Here is a 26,393-nt window from a genome sequence, read left to right as displayed (position 1 = left end):
TTAAATTTAAAAAAGATTAAGAAAATTAAATAGTTTAAAAGTAAAAGAAGAAATAAACATTTAAAATATTTATTAATTGAGAAAAACAAAAAATAAATAAATGATTCGAGTAAGAAAAACCTTAAAATTCAAAATAACAAAATTAATTAAATTTAAAAACGAATCATTAAGAACTTTATTAAAAACAATGATTAAGCGATATTTTCGATATTTAATTTTATTTAAATAGAAATAAAACGAAATTAAACAATTTAAAATTATTTTACAATTTTAAATTTTTATTTTAAATGAAAAATATAATAAAATTCAACAAAACTTGATTTTAATTTCGAAATTTTTAAAGTAAAACAAAGAATTTCAGGAAAGCAAATATTAGTTTTTATGTAAGACAAGATAAAACGTAGACATATATTAAAAAATACATTTAGATAATTTAATTATGATTAAAAAAAAAGAGGATCAAAACTTAATTATTCTACATTTAAGCTTATTCTAAAGACGGTGTAATTTTCTTCTTTCGACATAATTGATTTCATCGCTGTCGTGTGTTAATTTTAGATATAGACTATGATGTTACACCTACATGTTACATGTAATCCTCCTTTAATGTTATTAAAGAAAACTTTACATAAATTTTTACAACAAATTTAACATAGAACGAACTATTTCTGCCCTAAATTAATCATAATTTTTAAGTAATTTAATTGGTTACCTTTCTATATATTCATATTGTTAAGATTGAATTATTCTTATTAGTAAAATATTCTTTAATTTAATTCTTATTTCATTGACTCTATTAGCGATATATATTGAATGTAATTACAACATTACTTGGCCATTATGGAATGAAGAACTTAATTAAAACAGGAATTATTCCCCCGAATTCCTTAGCTCTGTTAAGAATTTTTCGTGTTTATGTCGTGTTTGTTGTTCGTTTTAACGATTAAATATTTATTTTTAATTATAATTATACACATTTTTAACCTTTTGAGGGTCAAAAAGTTATATTGTACAGAGTTTTTGCTCCATTTTATTACAGGGGAATCTTTTCCAAACATTTAATTATCAAGAATTCCAGTATTTTCAATAGAACTTGTGTTTGTAGCCGATTTTGGGAAGCGTGGGAATGATGCCCCTGTGAAGAGATATCATTTTTAGAAAGATATTGTTATTCTATTTTTATAATCGATAATTTGAATAAGTAGGAAGAGATTGGCATATATACAGATCCGAAATTAAGTCATGGAAGATGATTATGAAGAAGAGAAACAAAGTCTGAAGTAATAAAGCAATCTTTAGAAGCTGTACAAAACTATAATCTTAAGAAAAGAGGATTTTTTAGGAAGCTACAAGAGAAGTAAAATAGAAAGAAGGAGGGAGCATCAAGAAGAAAATCTTTCTTCCTCTTCCACTTCCTTTCTTCCTCGAGAGATTTTAGAAATTCTTTCTATTCTGTCATTTTCTTGTGGAAATTATAGGTTTGTTGCATCTCTCAAACCCCACTTCCTCCATGCTACAATGTTCTTAACTCTCAAAAAGACCATTTTTTTGTTTGTTTGAAGAGGGCGTCTTTCCCGTACTTTAACTATTACTTACACCCAACTTCTCCCTTATATACTGTAGTTCTCTTCTTCTGCTCTGTAAGGCAATAAACATTCTCGACAAGGTGAAAAATGCTCTGCACTTTAGACTAAAATGTCGCCATCTTTCCCTCGTGGCCTTCTCACCTTAACTTAAAATTATACTTTCTCTATGCTGTTCGCGTTTAATTTATGCTAACTGATTAAATATAATTACAGAATTTAATGAATGAAAAATGGCGTCACGAAAATTTATTACACAGGGTGACCCAAAAGTCGGTTGATCGTTGTCTAAATTGTCGTCGTATTTACATACTAAAAGACTCACCCGTAACACACGAAACAAAACACGTTTAACTGGCTTTTGGGCTGCTATATCTTTAAGTATTTGTAAATAATCATACAGAGTGGCCCGAAAGTCGGTTAACCGTTGTATAAATTAATGATTTTCTTTTTACTACACTGTTAACTAAGTTTCGAGCCACCCTCACATCTAAATATCTTAAATCGTTATAAGTAAATAGGGTGGGCCAGAAGTCGGTTAACAGCTTATTTATTCTTTATATCACGTTCTAAACTCGTTAGTGAAAACATCAAGCATAGTTAACTGATATTTGGGTCACCCTGCAATTTTTATTCTGTATTTTTAGTTTTTTATTTCTAAGTAAAGAAATTTCAATAAATTTATTTTGACAAGTTTCAATTTACTCGCAAGTCCCATATCATATATATATATATATATATTACAGGCAGCAGTTAACGTGTTAACCCATCTTGAGATACTAAATGAAATAGACACTAACACACACTCCACACACACACACAATTATTTTGTTTTTTTTTTTTTTTACTTTTTTGGATGAGCGGTTCGACCGCGCCAGCGAACAAAGGTAGAATGCAAGTAACTAACCTGCTCCTGGGCAGATACATGGATCCATCGATGAAAACCGAACCCGACAGTAGAATATACCAACAGGTGCTGAGTTCTCCTCGGCTGCAAAGAAAATTAAATACAAATCAGTTTAAATTATTCCTCAGAGATTTGCGTTAAGAACGGCATTCATAAATCATACCGACAATAAATCAATCCCCCTTTCAAAACCTCAAATATAAGAACCACTCGGCAAAGTAAAAGCATTAGAAAAAGGGGAGGGAAAAAGTACATTAGAAGGTCAAAAGTCGAGCTCGACCAGGTGTTACTCTAGAAAAGAAAAGCGAAAGTTTTCTAAAGCTCGCTCTTCTCCTAAACTCGGAATCTTAATTATTTTCAAAATTAATTTTTATGGTATCGAAACTTGTCACGTTTGAATTTATCANAGGAACGAGACGAAAAGAAATATTTTTTTTTTGAATTTTTTACGTATTATATTTATTATTTAACTTCAGAAAATTTATAGAATGATATTTTAACTGATTACAACCTGAAGGGTGTATGTTGCATGTATGTATTTAATTGCGTTTTTTGAAGAATTTTTTCAGTTTTTTTGGGTGGTTTTGACACATCAAATTCATTATTTAACTTCAAAAAATTCAGAGAAAAATGTTAATGTATCTGGTTTCATGTAATAAAACCTGAATAATTTGTGGCATAAAATCCTTAATTGTGATTTTTGCTGTTGTGTATATCCTTAATTGTGTTTTTTGGTGTTGTGTATATCCTTAATTGTGTTTTTTGGTGTTGGGTATATCCTTAATTGTGTTTTTTGGTGTTGGGTATATCCTTAATTGTGTTTTTTGGTATTGTGTACCTCCTTACTTTTGTTTTTTAAAAATATTTTTGGATTTTTTTGGGGTTTTATACACCAACTTCATTATTTAACTTTAAAAAAAACCATAAAAAGAGCATTTCCACATGTAAACTCACCTAACATAACTTGTAGTGAATATGCTGCATATATCCACTCGAATTATATTTTTTGAAGATTTTTTAAATAATTTATTTCAGATTTTTCAGAGCTTCATACACGCCTAATTTATTATTTAACCCTAGAAAAAAAATTCACAGAATGGCATTTCTATACCTAATTCACTTAACTTAAACACACGTATACCGCATACATCTTCTCTAATTAGTTAGTTATGAAGGTACTGTACAGTACATCTATAGACCTTTTTTTAGAAGTAGAGGTAATGCCAACTATTCGTTCATTGATACCAATTAAATTATTCAGTTGGGATAATCTACACGTCACTTCTATACCACAGACACACATACATACACACACACAGAGAGAGAGACAGGCGAAGTTCAGGTTGCCACAGTGACAGACTGACTCATTCCCTTCCTAAGGGGTACGAGAAAATATTGGAAAAAAACTTGTTCTCGATTTTTTCATGTAATATAATGTAATTTTCTAGCCGTAAATATATTATTTNTATTTGATGAAAAATGAATAAAATAATAATAAACTTTGAATAAAATTCTAGTTTTCGGGTAAAAATCAAATAAAAATATAATAAAAATGGATTCCAAATGTATATTTCGTTATTAAATTTAGTTATAAAAGTAAGTTTGTAGACGGTGCATTTTCCTATATTAAAGAAAAGAATGTAATTTTATATATTAATATATATATAAAACCGAGAAAAATAAATTTATTTAAAAGTTTTTTTATATTCAAAAGTGTAAAAATATATCGATTTTACGTAATTAATTTGTAAGGTTATTATTATTATTATTTTTTAAAATTGTATTCTGCTTTAATGATTGGTTACAAAGTTTTAATCATTAGCTCACAGCTCACTTTTTTTTTTTTAAATTAATGATGTAAAATCGAATTTTTAAATATAAAATAAGTAATTTAATCGATAATTTACGGAAATTCGAATATATTTTTAAACACGGTGTCTAATTTAATGATAAATATGGGACCGAATATAATTAAACTCTCATAGTTAAGGTATATAGAGTTAAATTTTATATATGAATTAAAATTAAATTCCTATAAACAGGATAAAATTGACACTATTGACATACCACCAGAAGTCTAAAACGGACCCTATTCAACCAAATAATGATACGTGTAAACTGGCTTACTGGCTTAGGGTCTCATATTTTTAAATGTGAGGCCCTAAAGCAGTGATTCCCTAAGTGGACACTATCAAGGGGTGCTGGAAGGAAAGAGGTATTGAAAGGAGGAAAAAATATTAAAAAATATATGCCCTATAAAAGCGTGATAGCCCGAAAAATTTTGCGAAACACTACCATAAGCTACAGCAAGACCCATGATTGCAAATGCCCAATTTCGAGTTTTTTACTGAATTTTCCAGGCATTCGTCGAACAGACAAACTGACGAACCAAAAATCGCTCTCGTAAAAAATTTATTAGCCTTATAATTTATTTAAAAAAATGCGAATTTCTATCACGAAAACGTAATTAATAACACCGTTACAGCTCCGTTTAAAATGCTATAAAATTAATTAACGTTTATTATTTTAAATGAAATATATATATATATATATATACGTTTTTTAGAATATTTATTCCTACTTTAAATCTACTTATTCCGATATTTTTATACACAAAAATGGCATTTTAGTGCAGTAAAATAGTTAATTAATGCAGTGACATCGCAGTTATCGATTCGTCTCCATTACAATCCGCCATTCACCCGACAAAACCTTATAATAATTTTTTTAAAGATAATTTATTGGATATAAAAATGTTAATTTGTAATAATTTAATCTTTATAATACATTGAATTATACATAAATTTATTAATATTATTATTTTACTTAGTCGAATTCGATAAATGTAAGCCTTACTCTAATTGGCTACAATTATTGAACACTGGAAAAAACTGTTTTTTATGACGTCTTAACTGTCAAAACATCCAAAAAAAAAAAAACTCAATAAATTTCCTTCTTATTTACTTGTCAGTTGTCGATTTGTTAAGACGAAGCGTTAGTTTCTATTTTTTCCCCCTATTTATTTTATTTTTATTTAAGTAAATAAAGGAAAAAAAATGAATGTTTCTTTAAATTTTGTATTTTTAATTGGGCTTTCAATTTCAAATTATAGATCTACAATTTCAAACCGTCTGTCTGTCTGTCTGTTGTCTGTCCTTCCTTAATCTAGAGAACGATGTTAGGGAGATGAAAGTCGAGACCAAATATGGAAAGCTTATGGACTGGAGGCCCCGATTAACTATATACGAACTTTTGGTATAAATCGAAAGTAACGTTATTTAAATTCAAAAATATTAGTACCGAAACTAACCATTGTGGCATTTTCAGCGCTGCAAGCAACGAACATTTTATTTATATCGGCGTGATACTACCTTTTGAGAATGTCAAATATGCAATGTATCCTCTACCAAAAGTCACTCGGATGATCCGAAGCGCCAAAATTGCCACGGTGATAGATTTTGGAACTAATTTTTGTTTTTTTGAGGGAATTCTTCCGCGTGTTCTGAAACGTTTCTAGTTGTATATGGACTGCTGAATATCTCTCTAGACAGAGTTAAATAGGGGTATTATAATAACAATCATTCTATATATAAATTTTCACGTAATCTTTATGAGGCGGTTGCATGAATATTCTATGACTGAAAATTCTTAGTAATCTATGTGAAAAGGTTATAGGGCAATCTATATAGAAGATTTTTATGGTAATTTAGGAAAGTGAAAAGTTATAAGTCCTATATCAATATGAATAGAAAGATTTATGGCAATCTTTAATGAACGGCTGCAGAATAACTTATATAGAATGATCTGTGGTAATTATAAACTATATAGGTAAAAAATTATACATAAATCTGTATACAGTTCATATAAAATAATTTATATGGCAATCCATAGACGAGTTTGTGACAATCTTGTGTATAAAACTATAGAAATCTATGTAGAATAATATATAATAAAATTCAATACGAGTTGTATAACTATCCCGGTAAAAACAGCTAAAATTGAATGCTGCACCAGTTGTTGCGATATTTTATTTTTAAAAAATACCTTTTATATTACCTATATTAAAGAAAAGAATGTAATTTTATATATTAATATATATATATAAAACCGAGAAAAATAAATTTATTTAAAAGTTTTTTTATATTCAAAAGTGTAAAAATATATCGATTTTACGTAATTAATTTGTAAGGTTATTATTATTATTATTTTTTAAAATTGTATTCTGCTTTAATGATTGGTTACAAAGTTTTAATCATTAGCTCACAGCTCACTTTTTTTTTTAAATTAATGATGTAAAATCGAATTTTTAAATATAAAATAAGTAATTTAATCGATAATTTACGGAAATTCGAATATATTTTTAAACACGGTGTCTAATTTAATGATAAATATGGGACCGAATATAATTAAACTCTCATAGTTAAGGTATATAGAGTTAAATTTTATATATGAATTAAAATTAAATTCCTATAAACAGGATAAAATTGACACTATTGACATACCACCAGAAGTCTAAAACGGACCCTATTCAACCAAATAATGATACGTGTAAACTGGCTTACTGGCTTAGGGTCTCATATTTTTAAATGTGAGGCCCTAAAGCAGTGATTCCCTAAGTGGACACTATCAAGGGGTGCTGGAAGGAAAGAGGTATTGAAAGGAGGAAAAAAATATTAAAAAATATATGCCCTATAAAAGCGTGATAGCCCGAAAAATTTTGCGAAACACTACCATAAGCTACAGCAAGACCCATGATTGCAAATGCCCAATTTCGAGTTTTTTACTGAATTTTCCAGGCATTCGTCGAACAGACAAACTGACGAACCAAAAATCGCTCTCGTAAAAAATTTATTAGCCTTATAATTTATTTAAAAAAATGCGAATTTCTATCACGAAAACGTAATTAATAACACCGTTACAGCTCCGTTTAAAATGCTATAANTTATTTTCCAAAAAAAAACAAAGAAAACTGCTCAATTTTAAAAAGTATGCATTAGTGTTGATGCAGAAAAAATACGAAAAATATCTTCAAAATCTACCCTGATGCCCCACGAAACGAAAGTCCAGACAGTAAGGATAATTATCTTTAAATCTTAATTTTTTTTGTAAATAAATAAATAATAATAATAATAACAATAATTAAATTTTTAAAATTAATGTCATAATCGATTCTTTGCCGTTATATCATTAATTATAATTAAGTAACGATAATGTTAATTAAATAAATTCGAAGTGACATCTTGCTTGATGGCAATTATGATAAGTTACATACACATTTTAATAAAGAATTTTATCGTAATTAATTATTATATTGATGTAAGAATTATAATACGTGATTAATTATAATGATAAGTTTTTGGCATTTATAAAGAATAAAAACTAAATTAATTAATTATTTAATTATATGAATTTTTTTTAATAAGCAAAAAGCATCTCTGAACGGAGTTAAATAGATGAAAGTCGTGATACGTATGAAAAGCGTAGGGGCAGGAGGCACCGATTAACTGTATAAGAACATCCGGTTTGTGCCGGAATTCACGTGATTTTTAATTCGAACATTTTTTTTTCCTTCGAGATGTTAGATGAACGGCATGACTCTAATGTTAACGGGGAAAGTATGATGTACAGGCGCAGGATACTACTAAAATTGAGAGCATTGTGAGAAAAATTGCAGCCTGGTATTGTGATGATGTCACAATAAATATTTACTCGCTATATATGTATATATATGCATACAGTAGAACCTCTAATAACGGCCACCTGCCAATAACAACCATGGCTAATTTTTCAGGAACTTTTTAAAAAAAAAAAATAATAATAACCTGCAGATAATGACCAATTCCGAACAACTTCTATATTTTTGTGCTCCCGTCAGTGGTCGTTGTTCACAGGTTTGACTGTATATATGTTTAGAGTTGGCCGTTATTGAAGGTTCGAACGTATGTTGATTTGTATCAAACTTTTAAATATAAAACAATATATAGAGTGGCCTGAAAGTGGTTTGTATTGCACGTATAACGTGTTTTCTTTTACATAATTCGTGTAGAACTGTACTAAATTTTCTTTAATTGGTTCCAAAATAAGGTAACAATTTAGGCTTTACATTAGTTAACTAAATTTTGGGCCACCCTATTTTACGAGTAAATAAATTTATGAAAATAGTAATAATTTTAATTTTTTTAAATTAATTTTATTGGGCCTTGTTAATTTTTTTTTTACGTATTGTCTAAGTGAATTCGATGTAACGAATGATCAGTTCACTATATCGAGAATCCGGTGTAAAACAGAAGGGAAAGAGTCATAGAAATAAATTAAATTTCTAAAATATAAGTGTATAAATGCAAAGATTAATTGTTTTATAAAGAATTTAAATATATATATATATCTTTTTATCCCATTGTAAGTGCTATAAAGAGCATTGTTAAATCTGGATGTATCATTGGCCGACCTTACAGCGATGTCCTTAAAGCATCTTCCTTAGGGACATTTTGGATCAATAGCTGGCTAGTAAGTGTATAAAATCGCTTTACTCCCGATCGAGGAAGAAAATTCATTATTTTACAATAAAAAGAAAATATATAAAGAATGTATATACACAACATTATAAACGAGCATATCAACCCTATTTATTTTATTTTTATTTAAGTAAATAAAGGAAAAAAAATGAATGTTTCTTTAAATTTTGTATTTTTAATTGGGCTTTCAATTTCAAATTATAGATCTACAATTTCAAACCGTCTGTCTGTCTGTCTGTTGTCTGTCCTTCCTTAATCTAGAGAACGATGTTAGGGAGATGAAAGTCGAGACCAAATATGGAAAGCTTATGGACTGGAGGCCCCGATTAACTATATACGAACTTTTGGTATAAATCGAAAGTAACGTTATTTAAATTCAAAAATATTAGTACCGAAACTAACCATTGTGGCATTTTCAGCGCTGCAAGCAACGAACATTTTATTTATATCGGCGTGATACTACCTTTTGAGAATGTCAAATATGCAATGTATCCTCTACCAAAAGTCACTCGGATGATCCGAAGCGCCAAAATTGCCACGGTGATAGATTTTGGAACTAATTTTTGTTTTTTTGAGGGAATTCTTCCGCGTGTTCTGAAACGTTTCTAGTTGTATATGGACTGCTGAATATCTCTCTAGACAGAGTTAAATAGGGGTATTATAATAACAATCATTCTATATATAAATTTTCACGTAATCTTTATGAGGCGGTTGCATGAATATTCTATGACTGAAAATTCTTAGTAATCTATGTGAAAAGGTTATAGGGCAATCTATATAGAAGATTTTTATGGTAATTTAGGAAAGTGAAAAGTTATAAGTCCTATATCAATATGAATAGAAAGATTTATGGCAATCTTTAATGAACGGCTGCAGAATAACTTATATAGAATGATCTGTGGTAATTATAAACTATATAGGTAAAAAATTATACATAAATCTGTATACAGTTCATATAAAATAATTTATATGGCAATCCATAGACGAGTTTGTGACAATCTTGTGTATAAAACTATAGAAATCTATGTAGAATAATATATAATAAAATTCAATACGAGTTGTATAACTATCCCGGTAAAAACAGCTAAAATTGAATGCTGCACCAGTTGTTGCGATATTTTATTTTTAAAAAATACCTTTTATATTATTAATTATTATGAAATGTCAAAAAGCTGTTAATTTTGAAGGTGGGACGAGTTTTATAAAGAAAAAATTGTTAAATCCGTCTCCACGACACACGACAAACGATTCCCACGTACTCCTTAACCTCTCGGCCTTTAACCACCAAAATTTAATAACATCAAGCCACCTAATACCCAAACCTCCCTGCAAAATTTCAGAAAATTTCCACAAAGGTACAGGATTTATTAATCCTTAAGGAGTGCAAAAAAATCTCTCCCCCCACACAAATTCTGAAATTGTTTTTTTATTATTTTATTTTATTATTTTTTTGAACGTTTAATTAAGGACCCCGAGTCCCAAAAATGTAATTTATAATCTATACATATCTATGTCAACTAACGCCATTGTTTAACTGTAGTATCTCTTCATTATTGTTACTTTTATATTGTTCATCGTTTAATAATTGTTTTATAGATGAATATTTTAGACATTTAGTGATATAAAATTCCCATTACGCCGGAAATAAGATTAAATCTGCTTAAATGATTTAAAATTTTTCGATAATAAGTCGAACATCCATTATAAATATAAGATTTACGAGCGTCGAAGTTTGCAAATCCGGATATTGAAAGATCAACTTACAGTACAGGGTGGTCCAAAAGTCAGTTCACCGAGCTGTTTTTTTTCTATTCCAAATAAACTTGTAGTACATAGATTGATTACAAAACGAGACAATAATTTAAGCCTTGCAATGATTAATTAACTTTTGGGCCACCTAGTACATTATATACGTAAGTAATAATTGAAGGCCTTTAAATATAAAAGAGGATGGCCCAAAAGTCAGTTAACCGTGTTGGCTTTTGTGTGTTCCAAATACAGAATGAGTATAGGACAGCAATTTAATCTTTAGAGTGGTTAATCGACTTTTGGGCCACACTTATATATTAAATAAAATTATAATGATATTTATTATATTAAACAATTGAATTTATTTTTACTTTTTACTTAGGAATCGACAAGAAATTTAGACTTGAAAAGAATAAAGAAGAGACAAAAATAAAGCGCCCATTTGGAATTATTTTCCAAAAAAAAACAAAGAAAACTGCTCAATTTTAAAAAGTATGCATTAGTGTTGATGCAGAAAAAATACGAAAAATATCTTCAAAATCTACCCTGATGCCCCACGAAACGAAAGTCCAGACAGTAAGGATAATTATCTTTAAATCTTAATTTTTTTTGTAAATAAATAAATAATAATAATAATAACAATAATTAAATTTTTAAAATTAATGTCATAATCGATTCTTTGCCGTTATATCATTAATTATAATTAAGTAACGATAATGTTAATTAAATAAATTCGAAGTGACATCTTGCTTGATGGCAATTATGATAAGTTACATACACATTTTAATAAAGAATTTTATCGTAATTAATTATTATATTGATGTAAGAATTATAATACGTGATTAATTATAATGATAAGTTTTTGGCATTTATAAAGAATAAAAACTAAATTAATTAATTATTTAATTATATGAATTTTTTTTAATAAGCAAAAAGCATCTCTGAACGGAGTTAAATAGATGAAAGTCGTGATACGTATGAAAAGCGTAGGGGCAGGAGGCACCGATTAACTGTATAAGAACATCCGGTTTGTGCCGGAATTCACGTGATTTTTAATTCGAACATTTTTTTTTCCTTCGAGATGTTAGATGAACGGCATGACTCTAATGTTAACGGGGAAAGTATGATGTACAGGCGCAGGATACTACTAAAATTGAGAGCATTGTGAGAAAAATTGCAGCCTGGTATTGTGATGATGTCACAATAAATATTTACTCGCTATATATGTATATATATGCATACAGTAGAACCTCTAATAACGGCCACCTGCCAATAACAACCATGGCTAATTTTTCAGGAACTTTTTAAAAAAAAAAAATAATAATAACCTGCAGATAATGACCAATTCCGAACAACTTCTATATTTTTGTGCTCCCGTCAGTGGTCGTTGTTCACAGGTTTGACTGTATATATGTTTAGAGTTGGCCGTTATTGAAGGTTCGAACGTATGTTGATTTGTATCAAACTTTTAAATATAAAACAATATATAGAGTGGCCTGAAAGTGGTTTGTATTGCACGTATAACGTGTTTTCTTTTACATAATTCGTGTAGAACTGTACTAAATTTTCTTTAATTGGTTCCAAAATAAGGTAACAATTTAGGCTTTACATTAGTTAACTAAATTTTGGGCCACCCTATTTTACGAGTAAATAAATTTATGAAAATAGTAATAATTTTAATTTTTTTAAATTAATTTTATTGGGCCTTGTTAATTTTTTTTTTACGTATTGTCTAAGTGAATTCGATGTAACGAATGATCAGTTCACTATATCGAGAATCCGGTGTAAAACAGAAGGGAAAGAGTCATAGAAATAAATTAAATTTCTAAAATATAAGTGTATAAATGCAAAGATTAATTGTTTTATAAAGAATTTAAATATATATATATATCTTTTTATCCCATTGTAAGTGCTATAAAGAGCATTGTTAAATCTGGATGTATCATTGGCCGACCTTACAGCGATGTCCTTAAAGCATCTTCCTTAGGGACATTTTGGATCAATAGCTGGCTAGTAAGTGTATAAAATCGCTTTACTCCCGATCGAGGAAGAAAATTCATTATTTTACAATAAAAAGAAAATATATAAAGAATGTATATACACAACATTATAAACGAGCATATCAACCTTGACCTTATAAACGAACATTACGTAAGATAAAATTCAATCTATAAACTAGAAAAATTTTTAAATTTATTTATTATTAAATTTAATTTTAATTTTATTTAAAAGAAATAAAATATAAACTAACAAGTCAATTTCGTCTTGGTTTAATTAGATTTTTATTTAATTACTATTATTTTTTTAGGATTTTTTTGTGACCTATTTACAAAATTTAACGATGTCAGACTTTATAATAATTTTTTATATTATTTTTATTATTTTATTTTATTTTTTACTTCACGAGACACGATTTCTTGAAGTGTTCTTGAACAGGGTGATTTCGATTTTCGAGTGTTTTTCGATCAGTTGGCGTGACCTTAATAATAAGATGAAAATCTTTTTTTTTTCTTATTTCATTATTTAATTTTTAAATATTTTTTTAAAAGAATTTTATCCTGTTTTTAATAAGGAAAAATGATTTTTGTTTTAGCAATTTTCCTTATGATAATAATAGCAACGAGCGATTATTTATTGTAACATGGTCACAATGCCGGGTTTCAATTTTTAATCATATTTTTTAAATTTATTTAATTTAAAATATATGCTCTCCACCTCAAATTAGTAGTGGCTTGCCCCTGTACGTCATATTTTTCCTTTAACAATACAATCATGCAGATTATCTATCTAACACCTTTCGGGGGGGGAATTTTTTAATTAAAATTACGTGACTTCCTGTCTACATCGAAAGTTTTTATATAATTAATGGAGGCTTCCTACCCCTAAGGTTTCCATATCTGATTCGAATTTTATCTATCTAATACCGTTGTCGAGATCAAGGAAGGACAGACTGACAAACGACTGTGGGAATTTAAAAGCCTATAATTTTTTCAAATTGAAGCCCAAAACATGCAGAAAAATAAAGAAATTTACAGTAAAATTTCCATTTTTTATATTATAAAAAATGTATTTGTTTACTAAATTAATGTCGTATTAAACAATTATTTTCTTAGAATTAATTTAAAAATTAAATAATAATAATACTAATGACGATTAAATTAAAATTAATTTATGCGAATAGTTTTTTAATTATAATTGTATTTTTTATTAAAAATTTTTACAATTTAGAAATTGTAATTTTATAAATTACAATTTTAGAAATAATAAATTAATTTTTATTCGATATTATCATTCAGAATTTAATATATTTAATACAATTTTGCAAAAATAAAATTAAATATTCTACGAAAATTCAAATGTTCTGAGCTAATTGATTGTTTGAAACCGTTTAGTTGTAATTTGGGAATTAGATAAGCTATTCCTAGTATAAATTTATTATTCATAACTCCTCTTTACGAAAAAAAAGAAAAATTATTTTTAGAAAATTTGAATAAATCATTTTTAGTTTTTTTCTCGTTTTTCTGATGTTTAAATCACGCATTTTGCTTTTTTTTCCTTTTAAGCTAACGTATTTTAAAAATTATGTGGATAATTTAAGCATTTCGATAATAAATTTATGGTTTGGACATTTTTAATAGTAATTTATAATCTGTGTGTTTCAATAATGAAGTCGACAGTCGTTTGTTGTTTCAGAGATGAAATTTAATCGTTCTAAATCAATAATTATGGCCGATTTATATATTTAAACGATGGTAAATAAATCTTTTCATTTCAACAATAAAACGAAATTTGTCTATTTCAATATTATATAAAATTAGTTCATTTTTAACAAGGAAACTAAATTTGTACGTTTCAATAATGTGTCAAACAATTCTTTCATTTCAATAATGAAGAGAAATTTGTCTATTTCAACAATGCTACATACAATTCTTCATTACAGAAATGAAAGAGAAATGTGTTCATTTCAACAATGTGGCAAACAATTCTTTCATTTCAACTATGAAGAGAAATTTGCATATTTCAACAATGCTAAATACAATTCTTCATTACAGAAATGAAAGAGAAATGTGTTCATTTCAACAATGTGGCAAACAATTCTTTCATTTCAACAATGAAAAGAAATTTGTCTATTTCAACAATGCTACATACAATTCTTCATTACAGAAATGAAAGAGAAATGTGTTCATTTCAACAATGTGGCAAACAATTCTTTCATTTCAACAATGAAAAGAAATTTGTCTATTTCAACAATGCTACATACAATTCTTCATTACAGAAATGAAAGAGAAATGTGTTCATTTCAACAATGTGGCAAACAATTCTTTCATTTCAACAATGAAAAGAAATTTGTCTATTTCAACAATGCTACATACAATTCTTCATTACAGAAATGAAAGAGAAATGTGTTCATTTCAACAATGTGGCAAACAATTCTTTCATTTCAACAATGAAAAGAAATTTGTCTATTTCAACAATGCTACATACAATTCTTCATTACAGAAATGAAAGAGAAATGTGTTCATTTCAACAATGTGGCAAACAATTCTTTCATTTCAACAATGAAAAGAAATTTGTCTATTTCAACAATGCTGCATACAATTCTTCATCAGCGAAATGTGCACATTTCAATAATAAATTACACCAGTATAAAGCATAATTTACGCAATTTCAACAACAGAACATAACGAATAGATTTAAATAACGTAATATTATTTATGATATTCAACAATACCCTATATAAGTAGCAGATTTAAACAATAATAATTTTTTTACATTATCTAATAACAATTAAAAGAAGCCACCATTAAAAATTTATATAATTATGATGATATATTGTGATATTCATGAGATAATCTAAGCACGAAACTAATACAGATTCTGATATTTAGCACTAAAATGGATGTATATTCCATAATTTACATGATACTGAATAAAACATGGTAGAACTATTCCAAGAGAGTTATAACATTGTTCGGCCATGATTCTAATAATATGAATGTTCACAAGGATCATTACATGGAATTATAATGATGCACTATGAATAACGTATTATAATTAATTCAGTAACTTAACGAATGATACTGATTGTTACAATCGATCACGATTAATATTTAAAAAACGTAAATCGATTCTAATGATACTAATTTACATAAAATACCGTAATTATCGTATAAAATACTTTAATGATATTAAATACCGTAATTAGGTTATTGTATACGAAACAGATCAATATAATTAATCAATTTGATAGTGATAAAATTTCAAATAATATACAACTTGTAGAATATAAAAATAATTTATTTTTAGAAAATTAAATAATGTTTTTATTAATTATTATATAAAATAATAAAGTTAATTTCCAAGGAATAATTTATTATTAAATAAATTATTTTTATTCTTTAATTTTATTTAAAAAATGCGTAAAATGTTTCTTTTTACGTATTTAATTAAACATGTTTTTACTATAATTAAATATTTTAAAATACATTTTAAACCTGAAATTTTATTATTAAATAAAATAAAATACGATACGTTTATTAATTATAAATCGTTATTTTTTAAAATTTGGTTTTTTTATTAAAATTAATAAATTAAATTGCTAGTTTCTAGATATAAAATTATATAATTTTTAAATCAATTTGAATTTTTCTTCTTGGATAAGGCATATAAAAGATTAAATATCTAATCGATTTAATTCTGAAAAAATTTTTATAGAAAAGGATCCAAGTTCTAAAAAAAAATTAAAATGTTCTTTTCAGTTTTCATATAAAATATTTTCAAAGCGAAAAAAAGTTTTTTGAAATTCTTCTTTCAAAATTTGAAAGGAACATTTTACAAATAGACAATTTTTTTTTCAATATCCTTAAAAGTCTTCCTCTCAGTTGCAAATTATTAACTGCATAATTTATAACTAAAAAAATAATTATTTAATTTAATCGACAATTAAAAGTATATGCAGTGGTATCTCGTACTTAGAACGCTTCAGAGTTACGAACAAAATTCGAGAATTCTCCTCGGAGTTCGAACGATCTCCTAGAATGAATAATAACACTTTAATGAGGTTTCATGACAGAATATAATGTAGTGCATATTACGTAAGGCTTTCGAATTGAACAAGAAGGCTATAATAATATATTATATAAAATTATGTAGTCAGGAAAGTATATTCGTGTATTACGATAGATTGTAGTGTAGCACCTGTTATATAAGATTCTCAAGTATATAGAAAGATCAAAATAAGGATGTATGAGATAATATAACTTGTTATATAATATATAATGCTCTTAAGTATACAGGAAGTCTAAAGTATTGTTCTATGACAGAATATGTTATATAAGGACTGTATGACAAAAGTTAATATAACAAATACTACGTATAGTTTTAGAATAAATTATAATTGATTATAGGCTTTAATTGTAAGGTTTTATATATGTATAATATAATGAGGATCATTAGTAAAATATTAAATAAATTATATATACATTTTTTAAGTCGTAATAATCGCATTTATAACGTTAATTACACAGGCTTGAAAAATATTCATAAATTTATAAGACATTTTTGAAGTTTTATAAAGCAATAAAGATTTGGAAAATGGGCAAGAAGGAACTCCAACTGATAACCGTTAAAGTTGGCCAGCCAAGAAAATAAAAATAAAAAAAAACAAGAAGAAAATAACATTTAATAATATCCTAACTTATACGAGAGGATTTAGCCTGGAAGCGTTTCTCAGATACAGAATTGCTCTCCTGCAGTGCAATAAATGCATGCTACTGACTTCGTTTCCTGGCAATTGCTAACTTTATGTAGGAGCTTCACTGATACAGTCGCTGCTTGGTTCTATATAACATTTCCTTATTAATTATTGACATTCTGTAAATTCTTGTGACAAGTATGACACTTTTACATATTACATTTTGTTTCTGACTTTCTAACTGATTTATTAAACATATTTTGACATTTTATTAGTTACTTCAATATGCCTAGTTGAAAAATTAATTCTTAGTTTCGTATTTAAATCAGTTCGTACACGTGATTATTTGAAAAATCATTACGTTTTTATATTCTAAATAATTTTCAAACTTTTAAAAATATATTTTTATTGTAAAATAATAATAATTTATTTTCGACTTTTAAAAATATGTAAGAATTTTTGGAAATAATACAAAAGATATCTTCGAAAAATGACGATGATTGATGATGATGATGCTTGTTTTTTTTCCTGCTGCATCTTCCGTATCATTTGTATCTTAAAAGTTGAAACGTTTTGGCATCGGTATCAATATTTGTTTACTTTCTTTTTATAAAATGCAATTATTTTATCAAAAAAATATAAATTTTTTGAATAATTTTTCAATTTTATATCCATTTAAATCAATTTTTAAAATACGTTTAACAGCTTCGTATTTATCAAATTCGGATTTAAAAAAGAAATAATTGTCATAAATATGATGATTTATGAGTTAAATATTTGAATATATTCCAGAATAAAATATACAATCGAACCTCCATTAATGGCGACCTTCCAACAACGGTCACTTCTAAACGTTCCCATTTGTTTGTTTTGAACAAAAATGCATACAAAATAACCGGAAACAAGGCCACCTCCGAACAACGGACATTTAAAAAAAATATTTTTATCAGTGGTCGTTATTCACAGGTTTGACTGTATATTATGTAGATTATTTAAATACATAACTTACTCTCTTATTTAGAATATAAATGATACAATTACAGGTAATTATAAAAATTTTATTTAAGATAGTTTGAATCAATAAAAGTATATAAATAAAAATTGAATTAATAATAAAGTAAAATTTCATTATAAAGCATTATGTATGACTCTAGAGTAGATAATATGGCTCTGTGATTGAATCCAATGCAGTATATGTTTATGGGGCTATAATGAGGTACTATGTTAGAATGTAATATAACGCATACTATACAAAGCTCTACGCAGATAGTAAGAGTATAATGATGCGCTACAATAGAACATGTGTGACGTAGCACATAGCGCTATGACGAGATATAATGCATGCAATATTATATGCAGATAATAAGGCTTTGTGATTGAGTCTAATGGCATTATGTATTCATGAGGCTTTAAAGTAGGCTCAAGTTTCTACATTTGAATCAGTTTTATAATGTTATAACACCTACAAATTCTTCTTCCTTGTGTTCTTTAAACATACATTATGATAAATTTATTGTTGTTTCATTTAAAATTAAATAAAAAAATAAATTTATAATTAAAGTAAAATGATTCTTTAAAAAATTTATGTGCAATTTAGTCATAAACTCGATGTTTTTCAGATATATTGCAAAAAAACCTCATTTAATTAACTTTACAATTTTATATTCTTAAATTAAAAAAAATAATATATATTTAAAAGTATACAAATTAAGCTTAAGCCACAATTCTTAATATAAAAAAAAATAAATAAATGTGAAAAAATGAAATAAAACAGAATTAAAATAATCGCCAATTTATCAATTTTTTCAATTCGTATAAACAAATTTAAGTCAATTTAAAGTTTAAAAAAAATTCAGAAAGACACATTTAAAGTGAAGGATCAATGGAAGAAAACAAGTCCTTGACTATTTTTCTTTCCATTAAATTCGCTTTCACAACAATTCGATGACATAAAATACGATTTATAAAATAAAGACAAGGAAATAACAATTTGTTGGTACAAACAAAAGCAATTTAAGGCCATATTTATTAAATAAAATAAGCAGTTTATCCAATTTTATCTTTAAAAAAATTATAAAATATTATTTTTTATTTATTAAGAATAATATATATACACAGTATATAAAAATACCAAAAAAAAACGTTGCCAAAATATCCATTTATATGGATTACTACACCATTTACTTGATCTATATTTTTAATATGCGGCAACATTCATAGAATATGACGCAAACCTCTTATCCGTCAACAGGATATAAACGATAAGCTAAATAACGTCGCATCGTTGCATTTACCACACATTTCCTGTTATTCAAAGTTTTATATTCTTTCAAAAGTATATAACTTAATTCTTTATAATAAAATATTTAAAATATCATTATATCCGTTTTTAATAATTTACGAATGAATTGCCTTTCCTTTATCTAGTTAATTAAATATTTAAAAGTTTTAAAAAGTTAAAGTTACTATAAAATGAATTATCTTACTGATCATTATGTAATTTGACTTAATTCATGTGTTTAAATCAGTTTCACACACGTGTCTGGTTGAAAAATTGATCTGTTTCGTTTCGTATTTAAATCAGTTTCACACACGTGTCTGGTTGAAAAATTGATCTGTTTCATTTCGTATTTAAATCAGCTTCACACACGTGTCTGGTTAAAAAATTGATATTTAAATCAGTTTCATACATGTGTCTGAAAAATTAATTTATTTTATTTGTATTTAAAATTTGTTTTTATGACTCATAAATTTTTATTTTCATTATTATTTGGAGTTTTGATGGAGTGTAACATATACGGCATATATAGGCTACTGTATCAGCATTTAAGAATTTCTACTGTGACGTGTATGACAGCCTTCTGTAGAGTGATGTATGTACTGTACTGTAAAAAAAACATATATTATTATTATTATTCATTTATAAAAATTTTTGGCAGGAAATTCAGATTTTCAAATTTATTTCAAACAGTTTTTTCCTATTTTTTCATACAGNAAAAAAAAACGTTGCCAAAATATCCATTTATATGGATTACTACACCATTTACTTGATCTATATTTTTAATATGCGGCAACATTCATAGAATATGACGCAAACCTCTTATCCGTCAACAGGATATAAACGATAAGCTAAATAACGTCGCATCGTTGCATTTACCACACATTTCCTGTTATTCAAAGTTTTATATTCTTTCAAAAGTATATAACTTAATTCTTTATAATAAAATATTTAAAATATCATTATATCCGTTTTTAATAATTTACGAATGAATTGCCTTTCCTTTATCTAGTTAATTAAATATTTAAAAGTTTTAAAAAGTTAAAGTTACTATAAAATGAATTATCTTACTGATCATTATGTAATTTGACTTAATTCATGTGTTTAAATCAGTTTCACACACGTGTCTGGTTGAAAAATTGATCTGTTTCGTTTCGTATTTAAATCAGTTTCACACACGTGTCTGGTTGAAAAATTGATCTGTTTCATTTCGTATTTAAATCAGCTTCACACACGTGTCTGGTTAAAAAATTGATATTTAAATCAGTTTCATACATGTGTCTGAAAAATTAATTTATTTTATTTGTATTTAAAATTTGTTTTTATGACTCATAAATTTTTATTTTCATTATTATTTGGAGTTTTGATGGAGTGTAACATATACGGCATATATAGGCTACTGTATCAGCATTTAAGAATTTCTACTGTGACGTGTATGACAGCCTTCTGTAGAGTGATGTATGTACTGTACTGTAAAAAAAACATATATTATTATTATTATTCACTTATAAAAATTTTTGGCAGGAAATTCAGATTTTCAAATTTATTTCAAACAGTTTTTTCCTATTTTTTCATACTCAATTTTTGTAATAATCTTGTTAAGGTTTGGCATAAAAAAATTTCTTCCCATTCGCTACTTTAAATAAAATTTATATAATTTAATATTTTAAATATAAATATATATATAATATTAAATATAAGAAATTCGCTTCTAACATCTTTCAACAAGAAATAATTTATTCATAAGTTTAAAAGCAAATGTGAAGATGAAAATTACATTTTTTAAAGCAAAATTTAAATAAATTCTTCTGCTGATACTTTGAATAATTACTATTTTTAATTATTCTGATTATTTTTTAAGGTCATTTTTCTAATATAGAAAAATACTTTGTAATTCTTTTTTTTAAATTATTATTTTGAAGAGAAAACATTTATTTTTATCCCGAATAAAATCATTCTCTGTTGAAATATTCAACATTAAATTTAAATAATGACTGCATTATATATATGTCATATAAAAATTTAAATATTAATGCTTCTTGGTTTTGCTATTTTTTCCCCTATTTATTAATGATTCTTTTAATCTAATTTTACAAATTACTATTTCGATATTCGCGAATTTTTCTTGTATTTTTGCCAATTTATTTTTTCTGTTTTTAAAATATTTAGCGTGTCATCCATCCGTTTGGCTTGGGCACCAAACAAACAAGAGTTCCAAAATTTAAGTTTTTATGTAAAAAAACACGATTAATAAGAGAAATAAATTAAAATTTTAATTTTTAAGCGGTGAAAAATTTGTTGTTTTAGCGATTTCGTTCATTTGTTTTTACGGTTTCAATGTGTAAATGGGGGCCTTCTTGTCACTAGTTCGAACCTCAAATACGGAGAGGCCCAGCGGCTCCCTCAGACTATAAAAGAAGGGGGCACAAGCATTATGCGAGAAGTTTCAATGATTCAACGTCGGATCAACTCTCCCACCAGGTGAAACTTATTTCAATCGGAACTAATATGGAACAAGGAACATTCCTTGTTTCCAAGGCCAGGTTTCGGTCAACATACGACGAAGTTGCATGGGACAATGGACAAATATCGTGTATCAATTTCTTTTATATTTACATAATAGGCTAGAACTCATGAATTTTGTTTTGTTTGTTGATCATGGAATTTGGTATCCCCTTGAGTATTAGGAAAAAAAAGGCAGTTGCCGAAGTGCCCCATTGTGCAGGCGTTCCTGGAGAGGCCCCAAATTTAATGTTTTATATTTAAAACATGATGAAAAAGTGATACAAACTTAGAGTGGCCATGCCTGTTTACCGCCCAAACCGGGACAGTATTTAAGAATAAGTAAAAAAAAAAGGGGGGTCTAAAATGGATGTATGGCCATATATTTTATTTAATACAGTAAAACAAAATCTAGTTCTATTTGTTTTTATTTTATTCATAAATTTTTATGGCTTTAACGAGGGAAGAAAGCTCCAACTCTGTGAAAATATCCGACTTTCATGTATAAGAAATCTTTTAAACATTACTTTAAAGACTTTTATATATTAAATAATTTTACAATTTTTTTTTACGGTTTTATATATTTCAAATCGTGGAGAAAAATCGCTAATGTAGTTTAAAGCTGTTCTGTTTGTCGCAAAACGATCGAAACAAACACTAGAATATTGATTGTAAACCTTGTTTGAAATTCGTCTCAACGGTGTTGACAAAAATTTTGAATTTGGTTTACAAAACTAAATTTTCTTTCGATCTAGATAACGAGTGGAGAAAATTCTTTTTAAATATTTATATGTATATATAAATAATTTCAATAATAATGTTTAAAATTTACGAATAAAATTTTTATAATCTGATAAAGGAAACCGAAGAAAAACTATATTATGTAAATGGATCTAGCAAAAAAAAATCATTAAATTATCTATTCATAATATTAATTTTAACATAATTATGCTAATAAATATTTAAAAATAAAGTTTATTCGATCAAAATTAAAAAATAGAGCTTTTTAAAAAATTCCGTTAATAAAAAGTTTAAATAACCGGATCCGTTAATTGAGAATTTGAATAATCCAATCAGCGTTTAGTAAAATTGATCACTTAACTCTTATTCGATACAGAAAATTTGAAATTCTTAACGTGCGAGTTTAATTGTCCAATCAGAGATTAGTAATCGATTATTTAAATTCTATTCGTTAAAACGGAATTTAAAATTTAAATTTTATTATTTTTTAATTAGATTATATTTTATTATTAAAATTAATTGAAAACAATTTTCTATCTTTATAAAACATAATAATAATTTAAATTTCCATTTAATGACTTAAATTTTACTAAAAAAAATAATTTAAAACGTACCAAACTTATCAATTTTATTTAAAATATTTAATAAATTACATATAAATAAAGTAATTTTATGTTTAAAACAATAAAAGTAAAATTTAAAAAAATTAATTAACTAATTTAATCTTAAAACAAATTAAATTGAGAGTTCAAATATCTGTATAAGGATATTTTAAATGTTATTTATGAGAAAATTTGTAGTTATTCAGTTATTATATTCAGTTAATAATGGTAATATTAACAAGTATTATCGCTTAACTTCGCATACACTTTCATTAATTTGCTTTATATTATCGTTTGGAGTGATGTCTAAGCACATAGCTTATGATTAGAACATTCAATATTTTCTCAGGTTATACAAAGAACAAAGAAGGCTCCTCTCGTCGATATTTTTGTATCAAATCGCCAGACAAAGCACCGTTTATTCATCGTTAAGCTTTACAATTCTCGTATGTCTTCTCTTGCAACTCTTACGAGTTTAACTCGCACGTGAGTAAAGAAAACCCTTCAGGTTATCAATCCTAAAGAATTTTATTAACCATTACATGAAAAATTCACACTTTCATCCTTTAAATTTTTATACATACGAGCCATGATCAATAACCCCTGTAAACGACCTCTTCAAAATTTTTGTTTAGGAATTTTTATCCACTTAACAAGTTAAATTTCTGGATTTTTAACACATAAAATAACCTTAAAATTCTAATTTTACTACTTTTATGCTTCTAAAGGTTCTGTTGTTTGCAGTACACAACATAAATTCCATTATATAGTGGTTACCCCTAAGAAAACATTTATTAATAAATATATAGAAGGTAATTGAAGCTAATAATAATTACACCTTATATATATATATCCGTAATTATTATATATTTACCCATAAATGGATAGAATCTTAATGGATAACAGTAAAGGATTCTCCTTGAACTACAAGAAATACATCTGTATTCAGTACCAATATGCAATATGTACTTATAGACGTCACTAAGACATCTTATACGATCCATAAAAACAGACATAAAGAAAAATCCTTCTCCACTTCTCACATCACCAAACATTATTTCCTATGTTGAATAATTGAACACGAGCAGTTCATCAAACTCTTAGTGTCAAAATCCAGCAAAGAAATTGCAACACAACAATTACAATAGACAAAAATAAGAATTAATTATGTTATTTTAATTTATATAAAATACATCAAAATTCATTTTTTGTACGGTGATATCGTATTAAAAGTTTGGTTACTTTTGCCTACCATTATTATATTTATCATGAAGTGTCAAAGAGGTAAACTCAGAAAGAAGAGTAGGTTTCGTGGTAGCTTACATTTTCTGCAGAATTCTAGTGAGTAGAAGACAGAAAAAACGGACAGACAGATAGACAGACACTGTTATATATACCGTATATAGATATCATGTTTTTATTAACTCTTCTAGACAGTTGGATAAAATAGAGATAACTAATTGCCACGGCCAATACAAATACAGTCTTTATATCCTGTATAAAACGGAAACCTGAAAAGACGGAAAATTCTGATCGTTACCGAGAAGTCGATCACAGACTCAAGTTACAGCATTAATTATAATTTAGAATTTGGCCGGTGTTACGCCGAAAAATTCCGCTTTACTCAGGTTACGTCACTCAATTGATCGCATACTTTCCGCATTAGACAGGTTTTCGGCTTATAACAAATAGTATTTTTATACAGCATATGGTTTATTTTCTGTTTAGACAGGTTCCGTTTTGTAGAGGGTCGGTTTTACTGTATTATTCTATCGAGTATCAGAGGAATTAGATCGATATAAACACTGTTTCACTCTTGAAAAGTTATTTTATTCTCATAAATAATGATAAATGACGACAGATAAGTATATTTATTTAAAGATTAGAAAAAAATACAGTTTATGCTGTTATTTTGCCTTTTATAAACAGTTTAAAATTCTATATTTTACTTTATTATTACTCATATCTTTCCTCAATATTTTTTTTAGTAGAGTCGTTAAATGCTTTTAATCTTCTTTGAAAATTACTTATAAATTTTATAGTTTAATTGTGTTTATATATATATATATATATATCCGACTTTCATGTATAAGAAATCTTTTAAACATTACTTTAAAGACTTTTATATATTAAATAATTTTACAATTTTTTTTTACGGTTTTATATATTTCAAATCGTGGAGAAAAATCGCTAATGTAGTTTAAAGCTGTTCTGTTTGTCGCAAAACGATCGAAACAAACACTAGAATATTGATTGTAAACCTTGTTTGAAATTCGTCTCAACGGTGTTGACAAAAATTTTGAATTTGGTTTACAAAACTAAATTTTCTTTCGATCTAGATAACGAGTGGAGAAAATTCTTTTTAAATATTTATATGTATATATAAATAATTTCAATAATAATGTTTAAAATTTACGAATAAAATTTTTATAATCTGATAAAGGAAACCGAAGAAAAACTATATTATGTAAATGGATCTAGCAAAAAAAAATCATTAAATTATCTATTCATAATATTAATTTTAACATAATTATGCTAATAAATATTTAAAAATAAAGTTTATTCGATCAAAATTAAAAAATAGAGCTTTTTAAAAAATTCCGTTAATAAAAAGTTTAAATAACCGGATCCGTTAATTGAGAATTTGAATAATCCAATCAGCGTTTAGTAAAATTGATCACTTAACTCTTATTCGATACAGAAAATTTGAAATTCTTAACGTGCGAGTTTAATTGTCCAATCAGAGATTAGTAATCGATTATTTAAATTCTATTCGTTAAAACGGAATTTAAAATTTAAATTTTATTATTTTTTTAATTAGA

The 26,393-nt window shown here is 26.5% G+C and overlaps 1 pseudogene; it reads left to right on the top strand.

Moving 5' to 3' along the window:
• LOC111620694 overlaps positions 1-26,393 on the top strand; it is a 50,289-nt pseudogene that overhangs the window by 2,619 nt on the left and 21,277 nt on the right.

Source organism: Centruroides sculpturatus, unplaced genomic scaffold (genome assembly GCF_000671375.1).
Source record: "Centruroides sculpturatus isolate CEXI.00-Female unplaced genomic scaffold, Cexi_2.0 scaffold287, whole genome shotgun sequence".
Classification (NCBI taxonomy): domain Eukaryota; kingdom Metazoa; phylum Arthropoda; class Arachnida; order Scorpiones; family Buthidae; genus Centruroides; species Centruroides sculpturatus.
The sequence above is the reverse complement of the archived record's forward strand: the minus strand, read 5'-3'. Positions and strand labels throughout refer to the sequence as shown.